At 33.2% G+C, this 14,450-nt stretch overlaps 1 long non-coding RNA gene across 2 annotated transcripts; it reads left to right on the forward strand.

Annotated features, from left to right (window-relative positions):
• The first annotated feature begins 724 nt into the window (after positions 1-724).
• Positions 725-12,657, forward strand: LOC116463306 (uncharacterized). Of its 2 annotated transcripts, none has more exons than XR_004246650.1 (5): positions 725-882; positions 1,232-1,328; positions 11,400-11,470; positions 12,171-12,278; positions 12,566-12,657. It is a non-coding gene; the product is annotated as an uncharacterized LOC116463306 (long non-coding RNA). The 2 variants fall into 2 exon arrangements; XR_009212603.1 differs by lacking the exon at positions 12,566-12,657 and adding an exon at positions 12,403-12,542 and having other exon boundaries at positions 1,223-1,328.
• Positions 12,658-14,450: the final 1,793 nt, after the last annotated feature.

A 14,450-nucleotide genomic window follows, 5' to 3' on the forward strand; every position in this document is an offset into this window, starting at 1 on the left:
TTTTTTGAGATGGAGTCTCGCTCTGTCGCCCAGGCTGGAGTGCAGAGTGGCGCGATCTCAGCTCACTGCAAGCTCTGCCTCCTGGGTTCACGCCATTCTCCTGCCTCAGCCTCTCCCAGTAGCTGGGACTACAGGCACCCACCACCACGCCTGGCTAATTTTTTTGTATTTTTTAGTAGAGACGGGGTTTCACGGTGGTCTCGATCTCCTGACCTCGTGATCTGCCCGCCTCAGCTTCCCAAAGTGCTGGGATTACAAGTGTGAGCCACTGCGCATACTGTATTCTGTCCTGATTGAATTTAAGTACATGCCAAAAAATTATATTTCACAAGATAATTTATATGCAATTAAATTTGAATTTATTGTAATGATTTTTTTAGTTTTGTGAGAGATAATTTACATGTAAAATTCTTCCTTTTTAGGTATACAGTTCAATGAACTTTGACAAATTTAAGTGATGCCGTTGCCATCACAATCAAGATATATACGTAGAGAAAATTTCCACAATCTCCCTGATTCTTTCTTTGGGATAGGCTGTAGGCATGTGCAGTGGCCTGGCAGTGCTTGGGAGGCGCCTCATAAGCAGTGTATTTACTGGAATTGCACACATGCTCACTTGAGGCGCTCTTCCCTTACCTGTCTGAGTGTTCCAAGGAGGTCATGTCAACAGTTAAAGTCTGCCATTTTGCCTCTTAGAGCACATGTGTGAGCCCTCTCATCCAACTCCTGAGATCTTATCAGGAAGCTGCTGATCACCAGCTTCAGGTGTTTCTATTTATTGGGAGACTGTCTTTCCCTGGCACCAGTTGCAACCAATTATTACTTTAGAGAGACAGTTTAACAACTGCCTGACCATCACCTGATGGTTGCCTGACATTCCTGGTGAGCGGGGTCCCTCTCCACTCTGCTTGTGTCTGACTAGCTATCTACTGTAACATTATTACAGGAATCCTTAAAAAAAGAGAACTCTCTTCAGCTGGAGCCAGAAGAGATGCAATAGGAGGAGTGAGCGTTTAGAAGTATAAGATGCACCTGTGCCTTTGCTGGCTCAAAGAGGGAGGAGGCAATATGATGAGGAAAGCAGGTGGCCTTAAAGAGCTGAGAGAAGTCCCAGAAAGGCAGGCAGCGAGGAAATGGGGAACCTCAGCATTACAACTGCAAGGAATTGGATTCTGCCAACAATACTTCTCCCTTAAGAATTAAACATCAAATCTTCCCTCAGGGACTCCAGATAAGAGCCCAGGCCAAAGGACACCTTGATTTTGACCTTGTCAGACCTGGAGTCGAAAAACCAGCTGCAGCCTCCTAGAATTCTTACTTACAAAACTGTAAGTCAATACATTTGTTCTACTTTGCTAGTTTTGTGATAATTTTTTACTGCAGCAATAGAAAACTAATAAATATGCTGAACTTAAATATTTATTCTTTATATCTTAAATTGAATGTTCAGCTACATAGTGACAATTATTCCATAAAAATAAATATTGATGTTGATTTGTAATATATTTTTTATTTAGGATACCCCTAAAGTGAGTTAGACTTTGCAATGAGGAACCAATAGGGTGATATGAAAACGCTAAGACTAATATCTTGTGCTTAAAATTCTTAATGTGATTTTTGTTAAATATTTACTCTTTAGTGATTTCTCCATTTGATAACTTTGCAAAATTTTTCACTTTTAAAAATGGACAATCTAAAAATATTTTATTTCCTCTCGAATGGATTAAGCAGATATTTTCCAATACTAGGCAAGCATAGAAGTAAAAATCATTATGATGAAGAATAAGTACACAAAATAGTTTGTTTATTATGAGTCATTAATGTTGAGGTTGTATAACATAAGAAGATCAGAAAAAATTGCAGTGACCTTTGTTAAACACTAACTTTGATCTTAAAATTTTTAACTCCATGCTCTCTGAAATAATAAGAAATGTGTAAATATATATCTTATGTTCTGGGTTAACTAAATTCCTTATTTTCTTCTCATCAATAAGTACTGTCTTTTACCTTTTTAAAGTGAATGAAATTAGAGAATAAAAATTTAAAGAAAATATTCAATAAGTTAGTGTGTATTTCTTACTAGAAAACCCTAAACAGCATGAAGGACTTATTTTAATTTTTACTTATTTTCTCATTGAACACAAACTGCAGATATAACCGTAAATTTTTACTTTGGATTCTTAAATCTTCAGGACATGCTATGATTGTTCATCTTTAGTATTTAAACTTTCTTTGGTGGGCAGGAGCTGAGAGAAATGTAAAAAAAAATAATAAACTTTGTCCATATAGAAAAGGGAAACACACACACACACACACACACACACACACACACACACACACAATCTCTAAGCTCTTGAGAAAATAACAATTTCCCCTGGACTTCATAAAAGAAACAGATGGACAGACCCTTAGGCTCAGGGTGGAAGTGATGGTAGGAGGCTGGGTGTGTGTATTAGGTGAGCTGAGCTTGATAAATCCTCTAGCCCTGCCTCCCAGGCTTTGAAATACTATTGAAATATCTGCAGAATTTTTCTATTTCTATTTTTAACAAGAAATAGAAATTCCAATTTGAAAAATAGGTCAAACCAATTTGTAAATAAAATAATGTTAGACTTCTCTACCCATACAAAGCTACTAAAAGTAACCCCATGAATCAGAAAAAAAAATCCTTTAAATTCTATAAGCAAATTAAAACTATGTAACTTATTCTGTTAACATATCATACAAGAATTGAAAGGAATAAGTAATCATTATTAGTTAGGTGGTTTTTTTTACTATATGCCAAAATATTATTTTTTATAGTAATAAAAATTTATATTATGATACACATTGACAAATTGATCAGTGCAACATAGAAGAGAATCAAAAAACTAATATAAATTACAAATTATATAGTACTTGAAGAAATAATATATATTTAATATCATAAAGAAATTAAAAATCTCTGACATATGCTTACTTTATATTTGTATGAGAGACATATTTTTAACCTTTAAAAAAGTAATTATTTGATGGTAAGTTCTTTCCTGATACAACTACTATTGGTCCTACTATTACTCTGACTATATTTTTCATAAATATTACAAATTAGGCCTATTGAACTAATAGATACATGACATGTGGGAAAAAGATCTGTGCTTCAATGAAAACTATGCATTATTTATGGCACATTTCACATTACATTATTTTGATTCTATAAGCTTCTTTGCAACTCTGTGAAGTGATAGATAACTAATAGAAATGCAAAATAGTTCTTGTTTATAGACATGCAACTGAATTGTTCCATGGAGAGATAATCCTTTCACTCTTAATACTCAAGGATGAGTTTTGGATCTATTTACAAATTCTTGCCAGTGTTCCTGATATATAATTGTGAGGAAACTGTGTAGTGCAATAACTGGTTCAAAGGAGAACCCCAAACCCACACACATTTGACCCAGCAATCCCATTAGCAATCCAAAGGAATATAGACTGTTCAACCATAAGGACATACGGATTCATAAGTTAATCACAGCGCTATTCGCAATAGCAGAGACATGCAATCAACCTAAATGCCCATCAATGGTAGACTGGATAGAGAAAATGTGGTACATATACACCATGGAATACTATGCAGCCAAAATAAATAATAAGATAATGTCTTTTGCAACAACATGGATGAAGCTGAAGACCACTATCCTAAGTGAACTAATTCAGGAACAGAAAACGCGACACAATCTGTTCTCACTTATGAGCATAAATTAAAACACTGAGTACATATAGACACAAAGAAAGGAACAATAGACAACAGGGCCTACTTTAGGATGGAGGATGAGTAGGAGGGTGAGGATAAAAAATCTACCTATCTCGAGACTAGCCTGACCAACATGGAGAAACCCCGTCTCTACTAAAAATACAAAATTACCTGGGTATGGTGGCGCATGCCTGTGATCCCGGCTACTCTGGAGGCTGAGGCAGAAGAATAGCTTGAACCCGGGAGGCAGAAGTTGCGGTGAGCCGGGATGGCGCCATTGCACTCCAGCCTGGGCAACAAGAGCAAGACTCCGTCTACAAAAAAAAAAAAAAAAAAAATACCTATCAGGCACTATGCTTATTATCTGGGTGATGAAATAATATGGACGCCAACTCCCCACATCATGCTATTTAACTGTAGAACCAATCTGTACATGTATCCTTGACACTAAAAAAAAAAAAAATTAATTAAAAAAAGTAGTGGATGTTTAGTCAGTTCCATATTTTGTGTTATACTGGGACAGGCTCAAATCCATGACAAATAGAATCTCCAAAGAGTGACTTTAAAGGTTATGTAAATTTCTGAAGTTGGGCCATCTTATTATTTTCTGTTAACATATCAACATCTTTTTTAAAAAGGTTAAAAAATGGTACATTTCTATGGGACACTTACCACAAATGGAGCTTGCAGGACGGGAAGTTATACTGGTTGAGTCAATAAGTGAGTGGTGAGTGAATGTGAAGGCCTAGAACATTATCGTATATAGCTGTAGACTTTATAAACACTGTGTACTTAGGCTCCACCAAATGTATTTAAAATAATTTTTCTTTCTTCAACAATAAATTAGCTTACTGTAACGTTTTAATGTCATTTTTTACCTCTTGTAATCTATCATGTCTCACCTTCACACACACATAAAAGTCCTTCACTTCTCTAACCCTTATATCTGTTAACTGATGAAGAGTGAAGAAGAGCCTTGATCATCAATTAAAAATGACTTGAAAATGTTAGTAATTGAAAAAATGGCACCTCCTTCTTTAAAAGGCCAGATGATGATCCTTTAATTTCAGGTATCTTATTGATTATTGGAGAAGAGGCAAATGTTTGCTTTGCTTACTAAGTAAATTTACCCATCCCTTCCAATCTGTGGCATAAACTTAGTGACTACTTCCAATGCAGATAAAAAGAAAAAAAAATGAGAAAGGAGAAAAACCAAAAAAGTAGTTTTCAAAATAGTTGAACATGTTTTCATAGAAATAATAAAAACACATTGAATATACAGGTCTCTAACATGAGTTGATTCTAGTTCTCTTCTCAGCCTTGTGAGGCAGTCAACTTTGCTACTGGCATCCAGGAGTCTCCTAGGAGCTTCAATAGCTCAATACACCCAGAAAAACAGAGAAAGGGAGAAAGAGTGGGAGGGAGGAGAGATTAGAGAGAGAGAGGGAAGTTTCTGAATCAAAGAGCAGAAGTGAGATATATTTCTGTCTACTTTAAGGTTATATTTACTTGTCATTTTTCTGGTGCCCCTTAGCTCTGTATTCAGAACCCCCTTTCCCCAGAGCCAACCATCAAACTCCCAAATGATATGCTAACTTTTCCTCTACCTTGTTTGTGTAAAAACTGGCTTTAAAGAAATTATCTGGCCTACCTTGTTTGACTGTTTGTCATAAGACTCCCATTCCAGAGAGGGTACTGTCCATACCCAGAAGGAAGGAATTGATGCTCAAGAGAGGCCAAAAGACTCTAGACACAGGTCGTGCTGGGTTTCCCCACTCAGTCTATTAGCATTAGATCATGTTTTTTGCCCCATAGTTTTTCTACATGGCTGTGCATACCTAAGCATAAAAATGGGCAATATTCCCTGTACCTTTGAGTCTATATTCTGAAGCCTCCTGTGTTACATAAAACTATGATCAAATACATTTTTATGTCTTTTTTCCTATTAATTTCCTCTTGTCAGTGATTTTTAGTGAACCTTGAAGATGAGAAGGGAAAATTTTTCTTTGGTCCATACAAAAGTAATTTTATCTTTTTTCTTATACATTAAAGACACTTTCGTAGAAATTATTTCAGTATTAGAGCTATATCATTCTAAAGTAGATGACATTAAGACATATTTTTAGAAACACATTTAAATAGAATTTAATATACTTTAAAAGCATACATAGATGTCATCACATAACCTTGTTTTTTTTCTGCCTTGTTAATTACTGAAAAAGGAGAAAAATAATTAATTATAAATGTAAAAATTGATTTTAAAATTTAAGACAAAGTTCAATTTATGAATAACCATTTTGTTTTGTATTAGTTTTAATCATATGTATGTGTGTGTATGTATACATACATATATACATACAGTCATATATTGCCTAATGATGAGAATTTTCTTTTGACGTGAAGCTGAAGCTATAGAACTGAAGTTGCAAGTTCTCTGTGTGTTTCATGTGTCTGTAATTGAGAAAAGCCTTTACTTCTTATTAAGAGTGTGAAATATTTTCTTATTTCTGCAGAATATTAAAAATTCATTAAGCTATCTTACAAAATAAAAAATCTGTTTTGATTGGTTTGCATAAGTTAAAAAACACAATACTTAAGAATGTGCAATACTTAATATTGCATATTTTATTTTGTACCTTTAATTCATACTTTTTATGGCTGAAGAGTATTCCATTGTGTGGGTATAACACAATGTATTCATTCACTAACCTCTTGATGGACATTTGCGTGGTATACAGGATTTGGCCATTACAAATGAAACTGCTATATGAATATTCATGTAAAAGTCTTTCTACTAAATAATGCTTTCCTTTCGTTTAGATAAATAGCTAAGAGTAGAATGGCTGGGTTGTATGGTTGGTGTACATTTAACTTTTAAAGAAATTGCCATTTCCTAAAATAGTTGTACTAGTTTACAATTTCACCATCACTGTTATGACAGTTTCAGTTATTTCATATCTTCACCAAAACGATGTTCTTTGTTTTGACTTTTAGACATTCTTATGGGTGTGTAACATTATGTAATTGAAAGGTTTATTGTCATTTCTCTGAAGACAAATGATTTCAAGTATGCTTTCAAGGGCCTGTATGCCAACTATACTTCATTGGTGGGGTGGTCTAACTTGTTTTTTTTTTTTTTTTAGTAACAGAGTTTTGAAAGTTGTTTGTAGATAATAAAGCCTTTTTAAAGATTTTGTAATTTGAAATTGTTTTTTCCAAGTGTATTTTTTCTCTGTTCATACTCTTACAAGTGATTTCTGAAAAACAAGAGTTCTTAATTTTGACAAAGTGAAATTTGTTAACATACACCATATGAATTATTTATGTAGTATTATATCTAAGAAAATTTTGTCTAACACAAGGTCACAATAATTTCATTCTTTTTTTCTAGATGCTTAATTATTTTGATTTTTCAATTTAGTTCTATAATTCATTTTGGGTTAATTTTTAATATTATGTGTTATTGGTCAAAGTTCACTATTTTTAATATGAGCATTAAATCGGTCCAGCATCATTTGTTAAAAAGATTTATTATGTCCAGTGAATTATTTTTGAGTCTTTGCCAACAATCAATTAACCTTATATGTATGGGTCTACTTCCGAACTATCAAGGCTGTAACACTGACTGATTTTTTACTTTATTGTTGCCAATACCAAACTGTCTTGTTTACTGAAATTTTATCATAATTCTTGAGGTCAGGTAATGAGACTCATTTCACTCCGTTTTTTGTTTTCAAAATTGTTCTTGGAACAAATATTTGGCAAAAAAAATATTCTAGGTGACTTCCTTTTCCATATAAATTTTAGAACAAACTTGTGAATTTTTATAAAAATGCATGCTGGGATTTTGATTGGTAGGTATTGCATTGATAGATCAACTTGTGGTGATATTGTTCCACTTATTTAAGCCTTCGTTAATTTTTTAAAACAGTGTGTCATAGTTTTCAAAGTATGAGTCTTGTACATCTTTTGTCATATTTATACCAAAATTTTTGTATATTATAATGCTTTAAAATGGTACCTTTTAAAAAATTTCAATTGTATATTGATATAAAATAAAATTTACTGTGTATATTGATCTTGTATCCTACTACCTTACAAAACCTTCTTATTATTTCTAGTATCTTTTTGTAGATTCCAAAAAAAGTTATGTAGATGACTTGCATGACTAAAGATGCTTTTATTTCTCCTTGTTTAAACTAAATTTATTTTGTTTTTTTCTTGTCTTATTCTACTGAATAAAACCTCAACTGCAATGTTGAATAGAAATAGTAAGAAAAAAACTTTGCCTTTTCCTAGTGTGAGGTTAAAAGCATCGGTCTTTAACCTTTAAATGTGCAAAAGATGTTAGTCTCTGATATGCTAATGATATGGGTATTATTATTTAATATTTTAACTTTTATTTTAGGTTCAGGGGTATATGTGCAGGTTTGTTTTATAGATAAACTCATGACTCGGGTGTTTGGTGTACAGTTTGCTTAATCCCCCAGTTACTAAGCATAGTACCCAATAGTTTTGTTTTTGTTTTTTTCCTGAAGCTCTCCCTCCTCCCACTCTCCACCCTCAAGTAGGCTCCAGTGTCTGTTGCTCTCCACTTTCTATGTGTTCTCATTATTTAGCTCCCACTTATAAGAGAGAATATTCAGTATTTGCTTTTCTGTTCCTGCATTAGTTTGCTAAGAATAATGGCCTCCAGTTCCACCCATGTTCCTGCAAAGGATATGATCTTGTTCTTTTGAATATAGATATCAAATTGGTTGAGCATCATTTGTTGAAAAGACATCTCTCCACTGAATTTCTTTGAACCTTAATCATGGAAATTACGGAAAAATATTTTTAATATTAGAATTGGTCTGATTTTTTAAGCCAATATTTAAAAGTCAAATGTCATGAAAAAATTCAGATCACTGCTGTTAAAAACAAGTGTTACAATAGCAAGCCCACCTAAATACAAAAGGTTCCAGGTGAATATTACTACCCTGTTTAAAAGGGGCATGCATCCTTCTGATTGCCTAGTTATTATCACTCTTTATTGTCTCTTGATAATAATGGCAAGAACCAGTTTTTATTTCACATCATGCCTTATTTTCTTAGAGTAGAATAACATTTTTAGAGAAATATTTTTAACATAGAGTTCTTTCCAAAATAGAAACTTGAGACTAACAGACTGTAAAGATTTGACATTTCAGTAGAATTGGGAGAGGTAATTTTTTGTTGTTGAAAGAAACAATACTTCTACATATTCAATATGCAAATAATATCTGTGTAATTTCTTTCTACTGTAGTAGGAATACTTAACATGAGAGCTACCCTCTATAATTTTTAAGTACACAATACAGTATTGTTAACCCTAGGCATAACTGAAAGTATACCCATTGAACAACTCTCCATTTCCCCTCCTGCCCCACCTGCCCCTGGTAACTACTATTCTACTCTCTATTTCTGTGAATTAGACTATTTTACATATCTCATATAACTGAGATCATGTGGTGTTTATCTTTCTATAACTAGCTTATTTCACTTAGCGTGATGTCCTGCAGGTTCACCCATTTTCTCATGTATGACAGGATTTCCTTCTTTCTAAAGGCTAAATAATATTCCATTGTTTGTATATACCACATTTTATATATTCAGTGATCCATCAATTGACATTTAGGTTTTTCCACATCTTGGCTATTGTGCATAATGCTGAAATGAACATGGGAGTGTATAAATCTTTTCAAGATCCTCATTTTAATTCTTTTGTACATACTGAGTATATACTCAGATGTGAGATTGCTGGATCATATGATAGTTCTATTTTCAATTTTTTGAGGACTCTCCATATTGTTTTTCACAGTGGCTACACCATTTTACATTCCCACCGACACTATACAAGAGTTCCAAATTCTTACATCTTTGCCAATACTTTTCTTTTTTTTCTTTTTGATAATAGCCATCCTAAAAAGTGTAATATCTCATTGTGGGTTTTATTTGCATTTCTCTGATCATTACTGATGTTGAGCATATTTTTATATACCTATTGGCTATTTGTATATCTTCATTTGAAAAATGTCCATTCACATCATTTATCCATTTTTTAAAAAGATTTGTATTTTTTGTTTGTTTGTTTGTTTTTGCTATTGAGTTGTATAAATTCCCAACATATTTTAGATATTTACACCTTATCAGACATATGGTTTGGAACTATTTACCCCTTATCAGATATATGGTTTGGAACTATTATATTTTCTCCCATTCTGTAGGTTACCTCTTCACTATGTTTATTGTTTTTTTGACTATGCAGAAGCTTTTTGGTTCAAAAAACTCCCACTTGTTTGTTTTTGCTTTTGTTGCTTGTGCTTTGGTGTCAAAATAGAAAAAAAAATCATTGCCAAAACCAATTTATCTTCTTTTCCTGATACTTCCATAATGCATGAATTGGCTTCTTTGTGGTTTCCCATAAATCTTTTAAGCTTTTGTTACTCTTTGTTACTTTATCTTATTTTTATTCCTCTGATGGATAATTTCAAATGACCTTTCTTAGACTTCACTAATTCTTTCTTCTCTTTGATTAAGTCTATTGTTGAATTCCTCTGGTTAATGTTTTAGTTTGTTTGTTGTATATTTAGCTCCCAAATTGGTTTGTTCCTCTTTTATAGTTTTTTGTCTCCTTATCAATATTTTCATTTTGTTCATGTGTTTTCTTATTTCATTTAGTTGCTTATCTGTGTTATCTTGTTACTCACTGAGATTCACTAAGATGATTGTTTTGAATTCTTTGTCAATTCATGAGTATCCATTTCTTTAGATTGGTTATTGGAGATTTATTTTGTTCCTTTGATTGTATTATATTTTCTTATTTTTCATGTTCCTTGTATCTTTGTGTCAATTTCTGTGCATTTGAAATAGAAAACCACTTCTCACAGTCTTTACTGACAGGGAAAGATGTTTACCATTCAGCTTTGCTAGGGATTCTGGGAATCTCTAGAACCCTTTTTATAGATAGGTCTTGTCTGGATTTGTGCACGTGGATTTATAATGAGAGATTTTCTGGTTGTTTTTGGTTCTCCTCCTCCTCCTCCCCCTCCTCCTCCTCCTCCTCCTCCTCCTCCTTTTCCTCTTTCTCTTCCTCCTTTTCTTCTAAAACCTATAATCTCTTATTCCCTCTAATGTCTGACCAAAGTACTGCTGTCTGAGACATTGGAGGCATACTGTACTCCTCTTCTTCCCTCCCTGTGGAGAAGCCTCAAGTTATATGCCTTCATCCAGTCTTGCAGAGCTGTGTCTAATGCAGCAAGATGCCTACCTGTTTTCTTTGTTCCTAGCTGTCTCCAGGCATCCAAACTATGCCTGTTTCATCAGTACTAAGAGTGAGGTGAGAGAGAAACTAGTTCCTTGGATAACACACCAAATGGCCAGAATGTTGAAGGCATATTTCACCCTTCTTTCTTCCTTGTCGAGAAGCCTCAGGTTCTGCACCTTCTCCGCTTTCTTGCACAGCCATGTTGGATGCAGTAAGCCACCCACTCCTTTCCTCTCTCCTTAGCTGTTATTGGACATCCAAACTATGCCTGTTCCATCAGCACTCCAGATGAGGCAAGACAGAAGCCAGTCCCTCCCTCGGGCAGACTACCAAAAGCCTGGAGACATTAGATGCATACTTCCTTCTCTCTTTTTCCTTCAGGAAGATGTTACAGGACAATATGATTTCACTGGGAGCTGAGTTTTGCCAGATTTGGGGAAATACTGATGCAGGTAAAGCGAAATTTCTCTTCTTACCAATTTCAATGTAGCTGTTATTAATTTTGTGGTTGTCCAGGCTACTGCACCTTCTTAACAAAATTCTGGACTTCTTAAAAGGGTATTTTGGTTTGTATATTATTTTTAAATCAGTTTTTCTGTGAGGGGTAAAGCCTGAGACTTCTTATTCTGCTGTCTTTCTTATGTTCTCCACAAAATAATTTTAATCAACATATTTTATTTAATATGCTTTTCTTCTTATTTAGTTTAAAACTTCTTTTTGTCCTTTATATTTTTTATTTCTTGTTTTCATATTTAAGTGATCTACTTTAAAGCCTATTAATGCGTTAGAGCTAATGAATGTTGTATGCAAATAAAATATATTATTATATGCATCTGCTTTCTATTTTTTTTATTCTTAGGATGTTTGACATTTTCAAGTAAATTTTTTTCCCTAAAATCACATGTAAAATCAAGGCATAGAAATACAATAGTAGTATGCAAATTATTTATAAATATAATAAGAAATGGGTAACAAAAAGAAAAGAACAAATATAAGCAATAAATTAAGTAAACTGTAATGACTAAGAGATAGCAAAATTTCTTCTAATTATTTCTCTAATTATAATGTTTTGCTAAAGATAATGCTATTAGAATTATAAAAGCTGAAATCAGTAGCACATAATGTCAATAAATTATTTTGTTTAAACCCCAGAACATCATTTATTGAAGGCTGATACTCATGGATAGAAGAGTCAAAGTGTGAATATATGCACCTTTCTATACAGATTCTGCAGAAAGATATGCTTGGGTCATGACTCAGGTGAATTTACTATGAAACTTTGTCTTTGGTAAAGCATCCCATTCTTGGCTCTTCCATATATATATATATGGTAAGTTTGGGAGTGGCCTTGCTAGTAAAGAATAAATTATTTACTTGGTTCTAGCTATTTACAAAGTTGCTGGTGACTAATTGCTGGAAAGAAGCTGGGACGTTCTGTGGCCCCTCCATTTTATATCCCCTCCCTTTGGTTCTGTAGGAAATTGAGTTCAGGAAAGCTACTAGGAATAAAAATCTTACTTTTTATGCATGTGCATTTTTTTTTCCAGACAATTTGGAGAGAATTCTCTGAAACATTCACTGTGCAATTCTACTTTCTTGAATACTTACTATAATTAAAGTTCATTTCTGATTTACATAAAGACCAATCAGCATGCTAGAGAATTTCTGCTTCAGGTAGTTATTCAAGAAAACAGTACTATGGAGGCTTTACCATCTTCACTTTGTGGATTTCATATCTATTTCTACCTGGAAAAGAAGAGAAAGATAGAGTACAAAATTGCAAAAGGGGTTTTTATAGGCAATGACTTGAAGTGTAGCACATTACTTCTACCTACATTCCATTGTCTGGATGTGGAATTCACTCATATGTGTACACTTAACAGCAAGAAAGATATAGCTAGTTCCCTTAAGAAAAGAGAGAGGTATTCACTCAATAGCTCGATAATTTCTGCCACGATGAAAGTAAGATATGCATTACAAAGTTGTTCTATTCTCTTTTCAAATAATTCTCATTTTAAATTGGTTGCTGAGACATTTCCTTGGAGCATAGTAACAGTTTCTTACTCACTCAACATAATTTCCATAATGCAAATGAAGGAAAATAACTGGTAAATATAGGTTATAGTGTTACTTGTTAAAAGTGTTTTCCACATACAAAATTTTATTTGCATATGGTGTCCTTTGAAAAAGAAGCACTTAAGATTTTTTAATCTCTTAAAGTTAGGCATTTAAATCTAGTTAAATTCAAATTGTGATATATTTTATATAACATCTTCAAAATTTATATCAGTATAAAACAATTTCAGTTAAAAATCTACTGCATACACACCACCTTAGGTCTACTCTATACAAGAAATGACACAAAAAATTCTTCTAGAGTTTGAAACTGTCAGAAAGATTGTTTTCAATCACATGCAGAGGGTTTAAATAATGAAAAAATGATGCTGTAATTTTTTATAATGTTTCTGAAACTGTTACAGCAAAAACACAATTTAAGAAGAAAAAAGATGAGAAAAATATTATTAACAACTAACAATAACAAATAAGAAATTAAGAAATACATTCATTTAAAATTTAATTATTTGGCGTGCTTAACAAAAACTACAGTTCATGAACTTTTACCTACCTAGACATGGTTTATAATATTCTGTAATTATCAAAATATGTTTCAAAAATGTATTACTTAAACAAATATGAGCTATCATTTGGTGAGTAAGACAGACACTTGTAGCTAAAAAAATTCATGTAAAGAGCATATGCATTTCCATATATTAAACAGTGAAAGGCATAACAGAAGAACTTTGCCACTTTACATGAAACATTTTGTTTCTAAACGTTTGAAAAGATTGAATTGGGAGATACAATTCAAGTTGATATTTGGTTGGGGACACGGCCAAACCATATCAATAACTTTATGTAAATTATTTATATTGATCATTCTTTTGTATCCAAATATATAAACACATAAGTAATATATGTCCTGTCTAGGTTTTGTGTGTGTGTGTGATATTCACTATAAAAACCTGGTAGAGATTGAGAGGCAAAAATCCTGAGAGTGTGAGGAACCACCTATGACTGTCCCCCTGGAGTTTTTAAGTCTCAGGGTGGTCTGCATTGAACCTACAACAATGCATAAATCATAGTTCATGTTTTTCCATATAGGCCCGGGTTTCTTTGGACATTGCTGCTCTGGTATGTTGTGATTATCTGTATTCACCTCTTGCTGTCTCCAATTTAGGGGACAGCTGTTTGACCTGTCACCTCACTGCTCTTATGGTCTAAGAAAACTCATTAATTTATCAATGTCTTCAGTTTTTTACTTTTTGGACAGAATGATGACTTCCATGCTTCTTACATGCTAGACTGAAAACTGAAAGCCATATGTGTGTTTTCAGAGGATAACTCTTTGTGAAATTATTTAACTAGTACGAC

This window comes from Hylobates moloch, unplaced genomic scaffold, assembly GCF_009828535.3.
Source record: "Hylobates moloch isolate HMO894 unplaced genomic scaffold, HMol_V3 SCAFFOLD_3, whole genome shotgun sequence".
NCBI lineage: Eukaryota > Metazoa > Chordata > Mammalia > Primates > Hylobatidae > Hylobates > Hylobates moloch.